This window comes from Canis lupus, chromosome 7 (assembly GCF_003254725.2).
Source record: "Canis lupus dingo isolate Sandy chromosome 7, ASM325472v2, whole genome shotgun sequence".
Lineage (NCBI taxonomy): Eukaryota > Metazoa > Chordata > Mammalia > Carnivora > Canidae > Canis > Canis lupus.
Genome location: NC_064249.1, coordinates 60,803,191 through 60,815,225, shown reverse-complemented (window position 1 = coordinate 60,815,225; position 12,035 = coordinate 60,803,191). Strand labels below are relative to the sequence as shown.

The following is a 12,035-nucleotide window of genomic DNA, read 5'->3' as shown; positions in this document are numbered from 1 at the left end:
ATTTAATTATATGTTGGTGGACCATGAAGACCCCCACTGGATGGCTCAACAGATTTAGAATAGCTTTGTTGAAATGTTCCTGAAGGCTGCCTTTTCACTCCACTCACTAGGCAACTCTAGTTAGGTCTACTTCTCAGGGATGCTGGTAGATATATTCTTCTCCATCATGAGAAAAGCGTATCTCCATTCTAAATGTTCATTATGGTTTATGTATTTCAGTGTCATGCAGTTTTGATTAGCATGAGTCAGCCTTTCCAAGTCTATGAAGTGCTGAACATAGTAGGGAGGGAGACCATGGGCTATAGTAATAACACAACATAATAGTACCTCGGGTAGAAAGCCATCTGGCCCTCATATGTCCACACTATTACTCCCTCCTTAAGTTCCATCATTCTGTACTGACTCCATACTTCAGCTATTTAGCCTAGAGAGTATAAAGAGTATAGAGAGAGTATAAAGAGATGTTTGATTTCTGGGTATGAATAAGAACCACTGACTAGAAGGATAATTAAGAAACCTACAGGTTAGAAGGTAAGTCAGAGTGTTACAGAGCATACAAGCTGATATGGAAAGGAAATGTTCCAAGATCAAAGGAAAAGATAGCTTTAAACAACTGGGTTATTTTAACCTCAAAAGCAAAGAAGCAGGACTCTTTCATAGGGACAGGACTGAGAATGAATAAGGTTAGTCTGAAGTTTGCCACTTGGAGAAAACCTATGTGATGATCTGTAGGCCTGAAATAAGTCTACCTTCACTAAAGATTCAGTGGAAAGGACTTCAGAGGAAAACTCCTAAGTGACACAGACATTCAAGAAAAGGCTGCTAAATCAGATTCATGCATTTAACTAGGAAGATGACAATGAAGCAGTATTCATCTGTGCACATTTTTGGAAGTAAAAAACTCCTGCTTTTCTTCCAGAAGAGTGGAAGGAGAAACTATTCCAAGGCTGGCTTGAGTTAGAACTCAATGAAATGCATCAAATACACAATGGAACATTCAAAAATCAACGGAATCTTCCTCTCCTTGGCTGTGAAGGGGCTCTTGAATCATTTTTTTTCCAAATACTATGTGACCCAGGGTATCAGCAGTCCACAGACAGTGGACGCATCGCCTTGCATTTCTTTATGCTTACTTTGTGTTTGGGAATGACACTGACATAGCACAGACTTTATAAATGATACATAAAATGAAATGTTCTTGACCAGTGCACAAAGAGAATATCATTATGGACTGCTCTGTGATTCTTGTCACTGTATATTCAACTCACAGCTGTGAAAAACCCATGCTCTGAGTTCTTAACCAATAATTGCCCCTCAACCTACTTAAGTCAGTTGCTTATGTTCTAAAATATATTAGCTATCTTGGCTCCTTTCATTCCTTAAATATCTACCCCAAGATGAGCCATGATCTGAGAAATAAGTTATGCCCACATACACCAATATTCTTGTTGATTTCATTAAGAAGGAAACATTTCATTTCTTTCAATAAAAGCTTTTGAAATCTGGATAGGAAAAGACTGAGGCAAAGAGAAAGAACAAAGTAATGCCATTTGGCTTTCTGGTTGGTATATATGGTAGGTACACTCAAGTTCTCACCTGCCTGGTGACTTCAGGGCAAGCATCCAGCTACTTCCTCAGGCTTAATTAAATCTGCAGCTGACCTGCAAAGAAAGGGATGTGTGTTTGCCATCTAGAGATAAAAAAGGAGGCCCTGAAGATTTGTGACCAATATCAGATATTCTAACAAGTTGGTGCTAGAGACAGAAATTAAAAATTGTTATATCAAGTTCTCCCAGCCACTAGATTTTAGCCTTCAGATGATATAGCAGCTGACCAATGATCAGTGACATTTTTCCTACACATGTATATATGTTCCAAGTGACAAAAAAATAGATTTTTAAGTATTTGACAAATAAGCACATTTTGTGTGTTTCAAAACATTTAAGCATACAAAGCATTGCTTTGTATCATGAATAAAAACTATGAAGTCCAATTACAGGATCTGAGCTGTTGGCAGTGCTTGTAACAGAAGAATTAAGGATGGGCCCAATAGCCTATTCAAATGAGGATACATGAGCCTTTTTTCTTACCACTAACTTTTGAGAACTGCTATTTGTAAGACATCTAGGACCTAATTATTTAGGTAAACAAGGGTGGTCATTTGCTTAAGGAAAGAAAAAAATCCATTCACTCACTAGCTATGCCACTTCATCACTTACTAACACCTTTTTCTAGCAGTTTGTGTATTGCCTGGCTATAACAAAGAGCTGGAACTAAGAATCAATGAAATAGTAAGAATCCATTTTCAAATCCCACAAAGGAACCCAGGGCAAACTTTAAAACAAATACAACCTACTGTGTGAAAAAGATTAATTCCCAGACAGAAGTAATGAGAAACAAAAGCTAGGAATCTCATTTATAGAAACCACACTCACCTCTTCTGAAAAGGCACCCACTGAGCAGTCATGGGCATAGCTCTCCAGCCTGTCAAAAGAAGGATTGGGGGCAACCCGGGTGGCTCAGTGGTTTAGTACCACCTTTGGCCCAGGATCGAGTCCCATGTCGAGCTCCCTGAATGGAGACTGCTTCTTCCTCTGTCTGTGTCTCTGCTTCTCTCTCTCTCTCTCTCTCTCTCTCTCTGTGTGTCTCTCATGAATAAATAAATAAAATCTTTAAAAAAAAAAAAAGAAGAAGAAGAAGAAGGATTGGGCAACCTTCCTGGATCTGAAGGATCCTAACAGAGACCTTGGTAGTGGTTTTAAAGACAATGAGTGGTGGTCACATGGCTATAGGTCCTCAACCAGGCTACTTATCTTGAGATTCATGGACTTCATACCAAGGGCTTAGAATTCTGCTCAGTGACTGAATTCACAACCTGACATGGTTCTGTGTTGTCATTAACCCACCAGAATAGCTCAACTCACGTGTTAGCTTCTGTCATCTTCAATTTAAGGATATCTAGCATGTGCCAGATGTTTAAAGCATGAAAATCATAGGTGGATTTAAGAGAACTTAATTTTGAGGTTTAAAGAAAACCGGGAATATCTGTGGAAACATGTTTGTTCTCTTTGAATCATTTTAACAAATGAGAGGTTTATGGCAATTTGGTAAACCTAACGCACATGGCTGGAGTTAAAATACATTCCTCCCTTATTTTAATTCAATTCAGAGTAGCCCACAAGACCCTAAAATTCTTATTATAGGCATTCTATAATTGGGTGTTTTTATATGGTATGGGAACTGAGGAGGATCAAGAATTTTTCCTTAGCATAAAGACTCATTTTGCCCTGCATGCTAAAATGTTCTTTTCCTCATTTCCCTTAGGTAGATTTGCAATGGTGTTTTAACATCTGAAACTGCCATCCATGAATTTGAATTTCTGCATCATTAAATGGGCAACAAGCTAGCGCTAGTGGATGAAAATATGAGCTGGAAGAGAACACCACCATATGGAATGATGATCACATAATGAACCAAGCAACCCAAGAACTGAATTAGTCAGGCTACTTAGAAACACAAAACAAGGTTATAGCACTCTTTTGAAATTACTACACTCACAAATGATAAAGAATATTACTTTCTAATCTTGATATCATCACCTCAGCCCAGTAAGTCTTATAATGTCTCCAAATTATTCCAAAGGATGTAGGCAGTTCTCACAAACTTCAGAGAAAACTATAGAAATATTTTAACCCTTCTTTTTCAATAAAACATTAGGCTGTATTTTGACTATTGCACAAAGATGTACGGTTTTTTAAGGTGTAACTCACATACAATATCCTATTAGTTTTAGGTAACAATATTTTTAAATATTTGTGGTTTTGAGAGCACATGTGCGTGCATGCATACATGAATGGGGGAGGACCAGAGAGAGAAGGAGAGAGAGAGAGAGAGAGAGAGAGAGAGAGAGAGAGAGAGAGAGAGAGAATCTTAAGCAGGCTCCACATGCAGTGAAGAACCCAGTACCAGGCTTGATCTCACGACCCTGACATCATGACTTGAGTTGAAATCAAGAGTTGGCCACTTAACCAACTCACCCACTCAGGCACCCCTAGGTGACAATATTTTTAAGTTGAAAGCTCTAACCTTGTGCAAGTCACAGCTGGGGTTTACATAACCAAATTTATTATTAACAGCAAGTGGTTTCCTTAAGACAAGTCTTAGAATGAGGATATTGAGGGTAACAAATAATGCTGTCTCCTATTTGATCTTTACTCAAGGGACTTTGATACTCTACAGTTTGATAAACTACTCTGATTATGGCTTGAATTATAAGTGGTTGGATACACTTACACTTCAATACTACATACACATGTAATATATTGCAGTAATAACCAACATGTTAAACTAGCAGTGATGATTTAGATTGTCCACAATATCTAAACAACTCCCAGGAAATAATAGGTGTTAAGAGTCTTTGAAGACACATTAACCATTTTGGTCACCAGAAGGTCTTGAATAAAACCCTCCAAATATATAGACATTTCGGCATAGTTAAAAGCAGTAAGCTATGTGGTGCGTGGGATTTCTACATAAAATATCTAATTTAATCTTCATGAAAAGCTTGTCAGTTATGTAAAATGTAAATAATAAAACCTAAGTTTAAAGGATTTGCCCTAGATCACATAGCTAATATAGAAGCAAAGCCAGCCTGGAAATATAGTAAAACTTGAGTAGCATTTACTGTGTATCAAGCATTGCTCTCAGAATTTGATGGATTCATTTAATTTAATCTTCGGAAGGGTAGACAGAGGCCCAAGGTCACATGATTAACAGTTGGTAGTATGGCTTCAGAGTCTGTGCTCATAACCACCACCCTGTCCTAGCTCTGGGAGTTTCTGGATAAATAAAAAATACTAAGGCCTAATATTTTGGGATTCTGGCCTAGTGTTGGACAGTATAAATAGCCAAATACAAATAGAGCAGCAATAAAGATTGAATTCCCAAATGTTCTGTAAGTAAAAATAAAATCTTAAGATACCAAAATTCTTATTTCTAGGTCATTCTCTTGACTTTCTTTAAAAACATAGCTGTCTTGCTTCAAATCACCTAAAAATTTTTTTCAGAAAATAGCAATATGTCTCCAAGAAACTCCTAAAGATTGTAATGCACTAGAACAGTCCATCACCACATAGAAGTTTGGTCAAAACCAATGAAAAGAGATAAAGCTCATAAAATCAGTTTGACGTAAAACACCCTATATATCTGCTCTTGAGGATTCTGCTGTTAAGGATGAAAGGTAGGACAGCAATACACATGTAACAAGAACTAGATAATTAGCGATTTCAAAGTTGTTTCATTAGAAAAAAAAAAAAGCTTTAACGACTTCATCCACTTTTTTTATATTCACACCTTAGATTTTGTGTCAAAGATACTATCAAGATGAGCTTTTAATGCACTTGTGCCAATATCTTTACCAATATCTTTAGAAAAGATTTGTGCATAGTTCTTATAAAATGCAAGTAGGTACTTCATCACTGTAGGTGTAAAATGTAGTATAGTTGTATGTAAATATTAAATATTTGAGATGGACAGGTAAGACCAGTGTATTAGGCATGATCTTTGTCAAGGGAGTTGGAATTTCAAATTCAATATGGCGGTAAGTCATATAGGATACTTTATGAGATGTGTTTAGAGAAAAGCTGAATTTAAAAAGGCAATAAGCAATTAACTTTCTATCACAGAATGTCAATAATTTGTAAAAATGGTTTTCTAAAATAGCATTGTGTTCTTGAAAGTGGATTTTAAGAAAATCTCAATGACAATCATTGAAATATGTGATCAAAATGCCCTATGTGAGTCTTCTCCAGTCTTCGTATTCACAGAAAATTTAGAAAACACTAAATTCCTTCAATATGTTGTAAAATTAATGGAATAGCAGCCACAATTTATCGCCATCTTGAGCTTGACAGATCAAGAGTCAAAAAGCATGTGCTCAGAAAGGAGTCTCCTAAAAGCTAAATAAAGATTAGACAAAGTGTAGACATTCTAGATTATGAGACCTGAAAATGAAAACTACAAAGTTTAACTTAACATTACACTACCATACTACCATGCATGTTGACTATTCACTGTGGGAAGTTGAGGGGATGGACTTTTCAATTCAACCAGTTTGACCTAGAATATGAACATTATAATTTCTATTAGGGCTCTTATGGAACAACATTTTTTCCAAATGATTACTTTAAAGTGTTTTGGAGAGTGAGCCAGCCCAACGTGATAATTTAAAAAAAAAAAAAAAAAAAAAAAGGAAGGTAAGGATAGTTACTTTCTCTGTGTGGTTGTCTAAATGTCTAATATGAACTCCAATACACAATAGGCATTATGTGTGAATTGTATCCACCTAAAAAATGTTTAAGTTCTAACCCCCAGCAACTCAGAATGTGATCTTATTTGAAGATAGGGTCATTGTCAATGTGAATGGTTAAGATGTGGTCATATTGGAGTAGGGTGGGTCCCTAATCCAGTAGGAAAGGTGCCCTCATGAGCTGCCCATACGAAGATGGACACAAGGAAAATGCCATGTGACAAGAAAGGCAGAGATTGGGGCTCTGCAGCTGCCCATCAAAGAATGCCAAAACTTGGCAAAAAACAAAAAAACAAAAAAACAAAAAAAAACATCAGAAGCCAGGAAGAGAAATGAAAGAATTCTCTGCCAATATCTTGATTTTGGACTTGTAGCTTCCAGAACTGTGAAGCAGGTTTTGTTTTAAGTGCCCCAACTTGTGGTATTTTATTACAGGAGTCATACAACACAAATACAAGCATCACATAAATTGCATACTTCTCCCTTCCTAGATCCCTCTGTTTTTGCAGAGAGTATGGTAGAAGGAGTTTGAAAACCTGAGTTTGAATCCTAATGCCTATTTACTAGTGGACTTTAGGCAACTCATTTAACTTCTGAGCTGCAGATTACTCCTGTTGGAAATGAGAATCATTTTACATAAAGTTCCTAATATTGAATGTGATGATAGATCTAAAGTGTCTGGCACAGAGTAGGCATTGATTGTCAACTCTAGTCTCTCCCTCCTCCATATAAAGTTGTTAAAAAGATTAAAGGAGACTAAAGTGCTTTTACTGTAGGCACTATTTTCCATTTTATTACTCTAAAATCACCTACATCCTGCACATGACATGAGAGATCCAAAAGAGACTCATATGAGAGCAAGTGGAGATCTCAGGATCCTAGCAAGAGAACCTGGAATGGTTTAGAATGGAGTTCTGTGAGATTGGAGTCCCTGCCCTAAGCTACAAGTTCTCCATAAAACATATAAATCCCTTCAGAGTTCTAAAAATACCCAAACATCAGACTGGGCAGTCTTGCATGTGGTCTATGATCCCTCTAGAACTTGCCCTGAGTCCGTGGACAAGGGAAGCATTAAACTTGAGTGAGTAGTCACATCCTACTGGAAAGAAAGCTACAGAAAGAAAGGGCAAAACTCTTATTGGCTCTATTTGCTGCTTCAATGAAGACAAAGTTAGGGACTGGGATTAGCAGTAATTATTAATGAACAAGATCAATACCAAGGTTCAGAGGAAAACCAGGATCTGGCCCTGGAGAGAGAGTAGTCACAGTCCCCAGAGCACCACCAGGAAACTTTCTATCCAGACCATGGCATACTGCTCAGGAACAAACAGGAATTAACCATTGATACATGCATTCACTATGGAAAACAGTATACACATCCTCAAGAAATTAGGTAGGACTACCATATCACCCAGCAATTCCCCTTCTGGGTATTTAGTCAAAGAAACACTAATACAAAAAGATAGCTTTACTTCCATGCTCAGAACATAATTTATAGTAGCCAAGACATGACACAACTGCAGTGTTCACTGGTGAATGAATGAATCAAGAAAACATGGTGTATATATACAAAGGAGTATCACTCAGCTAGAGGAAAGGAAATCCTGTTGTTTGTGACAGCATGGACAGATCCTGAGGGTATTATGCTAAGTTAATAAGTCAGACAGGGAAAGACAAACACCCTATGATCTCATTTATGTGTGGACTCTGCAAACACAGAAATAAAACCTCATCGATAAGAGAAGACATTGGTGGTTGCCAGAGGCAGGGAGTGAGGAGGATGAACAAAAAGGGTGAAGGGTGAAGAGGTACAAGCTTTCAGCTATAAAAAAAGTCCTGAGAATAAAATATACAACATGACTATAAGAATACTGTATTGCATATTTGAAAGTTGCAGAAAGCAAATCTTAAATTCTCATAAGAAAACAACATTTGTAGCAGTGTGGTGACAGATGTCAGACACCATGGTGATCATATCAATATATACATATATCAAGTCATTATGCTGTATACCTGAAACTAGTATTTTATGTCAATTATATCTCCGAAAAAATGGTATCTACCATTTGGAGGATTCTTCAAGGCATTATGCCAAGTGAAAAATGCTAGTCTCAAAATGTCACATACCATATGATTGTACTTGGATCACAGTCTTGAAAAGTCTACGGTGACAGATAACCAATCAGAGGATACAACAGGGTTAAATTAAGAGTGGGAGAAGACAAAGGGAGACACAGGGAGGTTTTTGTTTTTGTTTTTTAAGTAGTAGAGCTATACTGTATCCTAATTGTAGTGGTGCTTATATGAATATACACACGTATAAAAATTCATAGAACTGCACATAAGACAATATTACTGTGTTAATTTTAGAATAAAGTTTTTCAAAACTTCAGGCACCACCAGGGCTTGAAGGGACCCCCAGAAGGCACAAAGGCTGATTATTGATTGTACTCTACTGGGACCTTAGCCCACATCTTGAATAAGCCTCAGCCCTCTGCAAAAGGGAGAGAGGGAAAAAAGATGACTTCCATGTAAGAGAAAGGCTCTTGGGGAAGAGAGAATGGAGGTGGGGGGAAAAACATCCAGGAACATGAGCAAATGTTCCCGCAACTTAAGGAGGCAGTCATCAGGATCCCAGGCCTTGACTTTCCCTACTCAAGTGCTTTACAGCAGAAGAAAGCACACTTCTTCCCCCACACAGAGGAAGAGTGACTCTGTGCCAAGTCACTCCCTTCCCTAGTCCTCTCAGCTAACTTAGCCAAAGAAGAAAGCTAAGCCATCAAATACAGTGCTAGCTGCACACCCCAAAGTACACATCTCTGGGATCTATTTTTAAGAGTTCTTTTCTCTGTTGCTATTCTGAGGAGAAAGATGACCCAAGAACAGCCAATTCCAAGAACATACTTGGATTTCTGCCTTCTAGTTATGGTGTCAACGACTGGCTTGGGGGTATGATTTCTAGGTCTTTGTAGAGGCGTAGAAGTCCCACTCAAGAGGGGAATCCTTCACACACCATGGACCACCTGAAGATGGCTCCTAGAGAGCAGGGTGTAAATGAGGCCTCATAAAGAGCAGAGAATAGCAATAGCCAAGAAATGCCCAGCCACAGCCACATTAGCCACAGGAAACTATCCCTGCAGCCTCCCCAGAGGAGGGTGAAGAGGGGCAGTGACCCAGCAGACCACTCCCTTTCATGCTGCGTGGGGATCCCCCAGGGCTATGGATCAACCCTGAACTGGCTGGGGGCCAGGGAAAACACCTGAGTTTTAGATTTGTCCAGATTTTCATAAAATGAATAGGCTGCCATTCCCAGACACCAAAGGACAAAAGACCCAGTGAACAGAACTTGGTTTAAAGCAATGATTGAATAAAAATAAAACCTTTTCGTGTTTGCACCCCACAGAGTGCAGAACCACTTCACTGAACACAAAGGTATAGATCCTGAGCCGAGCTACTGAATAATGCAGTGGCCAATCTCCAGTAATGAGGAGCAGTGTTTCTGCAGTCCAGCTGGGCACGGGTGAGGCAAGGAAACTGGCGGGAGATGGGGCAGGCGGAGGCTCAGAGGAGAGACTGGGAAATATGGCCATTATTCTGAAAGTAACGAGCTGCTTCGAAAGCTACTGAAGGTAGTGTAGTGACTTGACATTTTAAGAAGCCACGTCTGACAGCGGGCTCCACCATAGATCCGATGGAAGCACCGCCTGGGAGGAACACGAGGCAGGAAGGCTGAATCCAATTTGAGTCACCTATTCCTTCACTGCTCCCCCAATGATGCCTCTGTAGAGGGATGCCAAGGACAAAATGGAATCCAGAAAGAAAATGAATGGGGTTGCCTCAGTAGGGATGATGAACAGGTGGGAGGGCATGGAGGATTTTCAATAATTTGACACTTAACTTTCATTCCTCTGATTAGTAGTAGTGCAGTCAGGATTGCTATAGGAAAAATTACTGGAGCTCCTCCTGCTTGGGAGGCAAACAGCTCCCCTGCAAAGCAAAATAGACGGAGTTTGATTCAGATAAGGAAATGCTGGGCATATGTAGCTTAAGCTATATATTGTCCAGGCCATAAGAGACTAAAGAGAAAAATGGTCTTTCAAATTCAAAGCCCAGCTCCCTTCATCGGAACAGAGCTGCCAGTGTTTTGAAATTCAAAGCCTTAGTATTAAGACAGACACCTTGTCTAGGATACCACCTCCCTCCACTTGAGCAAATATTTCTAGAACCTAATACAGTGGTGGACCACTGCATGAAAGCATGGGGAAGGGGTGCTGACTGTATGTAATTCTTAGACAAACAGCTATGGATGCTGAGGAACTAAACAGAGTTTGGAGATGAATATCAGGATGAGGGTGGGAAGAGACAAGCTAGGGCTTACAATCAACTAGATAAAAAAGCATTAAAAAAACAAAAACAAAACAAAACAAAAAAACAGAGTTCCAGATTTTGAGAAGGACTGCATGGGGAAATGGTCGTTCGCAGAAGGAGGGAGGCTGAGAGAAGAGTGCTTGATCTTAAACATGCTAGAACAAGAGTGCCTGCACTGCAGTACATTCACAAATCCTAGGAACAAAGAGGCTTGGAGCCCAAGAGAGGGAGCGCACCTCCTCCTCAGCTGTCCCCTTATTGCAGCAAGGCTGGAGGTTCTGTGTTCCTGTGCCAAGAGGAGGAACGGAGCTTTAGCTTTCACACACACAGTGGCTGCAAGAAATAGAAGACAGATCTGACTCCCCAAGGCCTGGCAAGGTCTCCATGTGCTAGAGCGAAGACCCAGCATTAAGTAAATACTGAACTAATAGCTAAGGACTACAACGCAGACACTGTGAAGTTTGTGACAAGCAGTAATGAAAATGTCAGATGCCACATGGTTGAGGAACTTGGTGCATAAAAAACACATGTTATTTAACAATCTGCCACTGGGTGAACAAAAACCAGCTGAAATCAAACTAGAGGCAGCCAAGAACACACCGAGGAAGTCATTACAGAGCAAGACCAAATTAGCAGAGCTGCAATTCTTATTCTGCCAGAAGGCCAGAGCAGGGCAAGGGTGGGGCCTGCTGGGAAATGGTACTAAGGGTGGGGGGCAGTGACATTTAAGCTAGTTAGATTGAATAACAAGGCAAAAAACAAAGAGGGAATCACCCCTCTCCTAGAAGGCACTGGTCTCTGGGCTCATACTTTGTGACCATTTTGATTGATCAGCAATTCTCTCTAGATCTTCCATAAATAGGGACAATAACCTCCTAAAACAGCAGTTTCCCAAGTGCCTTTAAGAGAGTGTATCAGCCTCTCTTAGAGGAAAATATGCAAACTCCAACAGGGGTAGAGCCAAACACTCCAAACCTTAAGCAGACATGCGAAGCACCTGAAACCACACACCCACTGTGTAGGAAAAGCAGGTTCAAGCAGCTGTACAGATTTAAACTAGGCAAAGCACATGCGCACACAAGGAGGAAAGGGACTAATTCAGCAGAAGACCATGTATGCTGATCCCAGACCATATTGTGATAAATTTCAAGTTTAATGACCATTTATTTAACCTCCATTTTCTCACCTACAAAATGGGGGTAATAAGCCCTCACTTATAGGACTATTGTAAGAATTGCATGAAAATAAAATTTTGACCACAAGACTAATTGAATGTATTGAATCTAATATTAAAGAGAAGGGTGAGGATTTTCATCTGTAACTGGTTGTATAACCTGAACAATTCAACAATTCAGCTCCA

At 39.4% G+C, this 12,035-nt stretch overlaps 1 long non-coding RNA gene across 1 annotated transcript in view; it reads right to left on the bottom strand.

Moving 5' to 3' along the window:
• Positions 1 to 12,035, bottom strand: part of LOC118355358 (uncharacterized) — a 169,724-nt gene that overhangs the window by 134,299 nt on the left and 23,390 nt on the right. Inside the window, exon 2 of the long non-coding RNA XR_004817693.2 lies at positions 1,597 to 1,661. This is a non-coding gene — a long non-coding RNA (uncharacterized LOC118355358). The remainder of the gene's footprint in view (positions 1 to 1,596; positions 1,662 to 12,035) is intronic.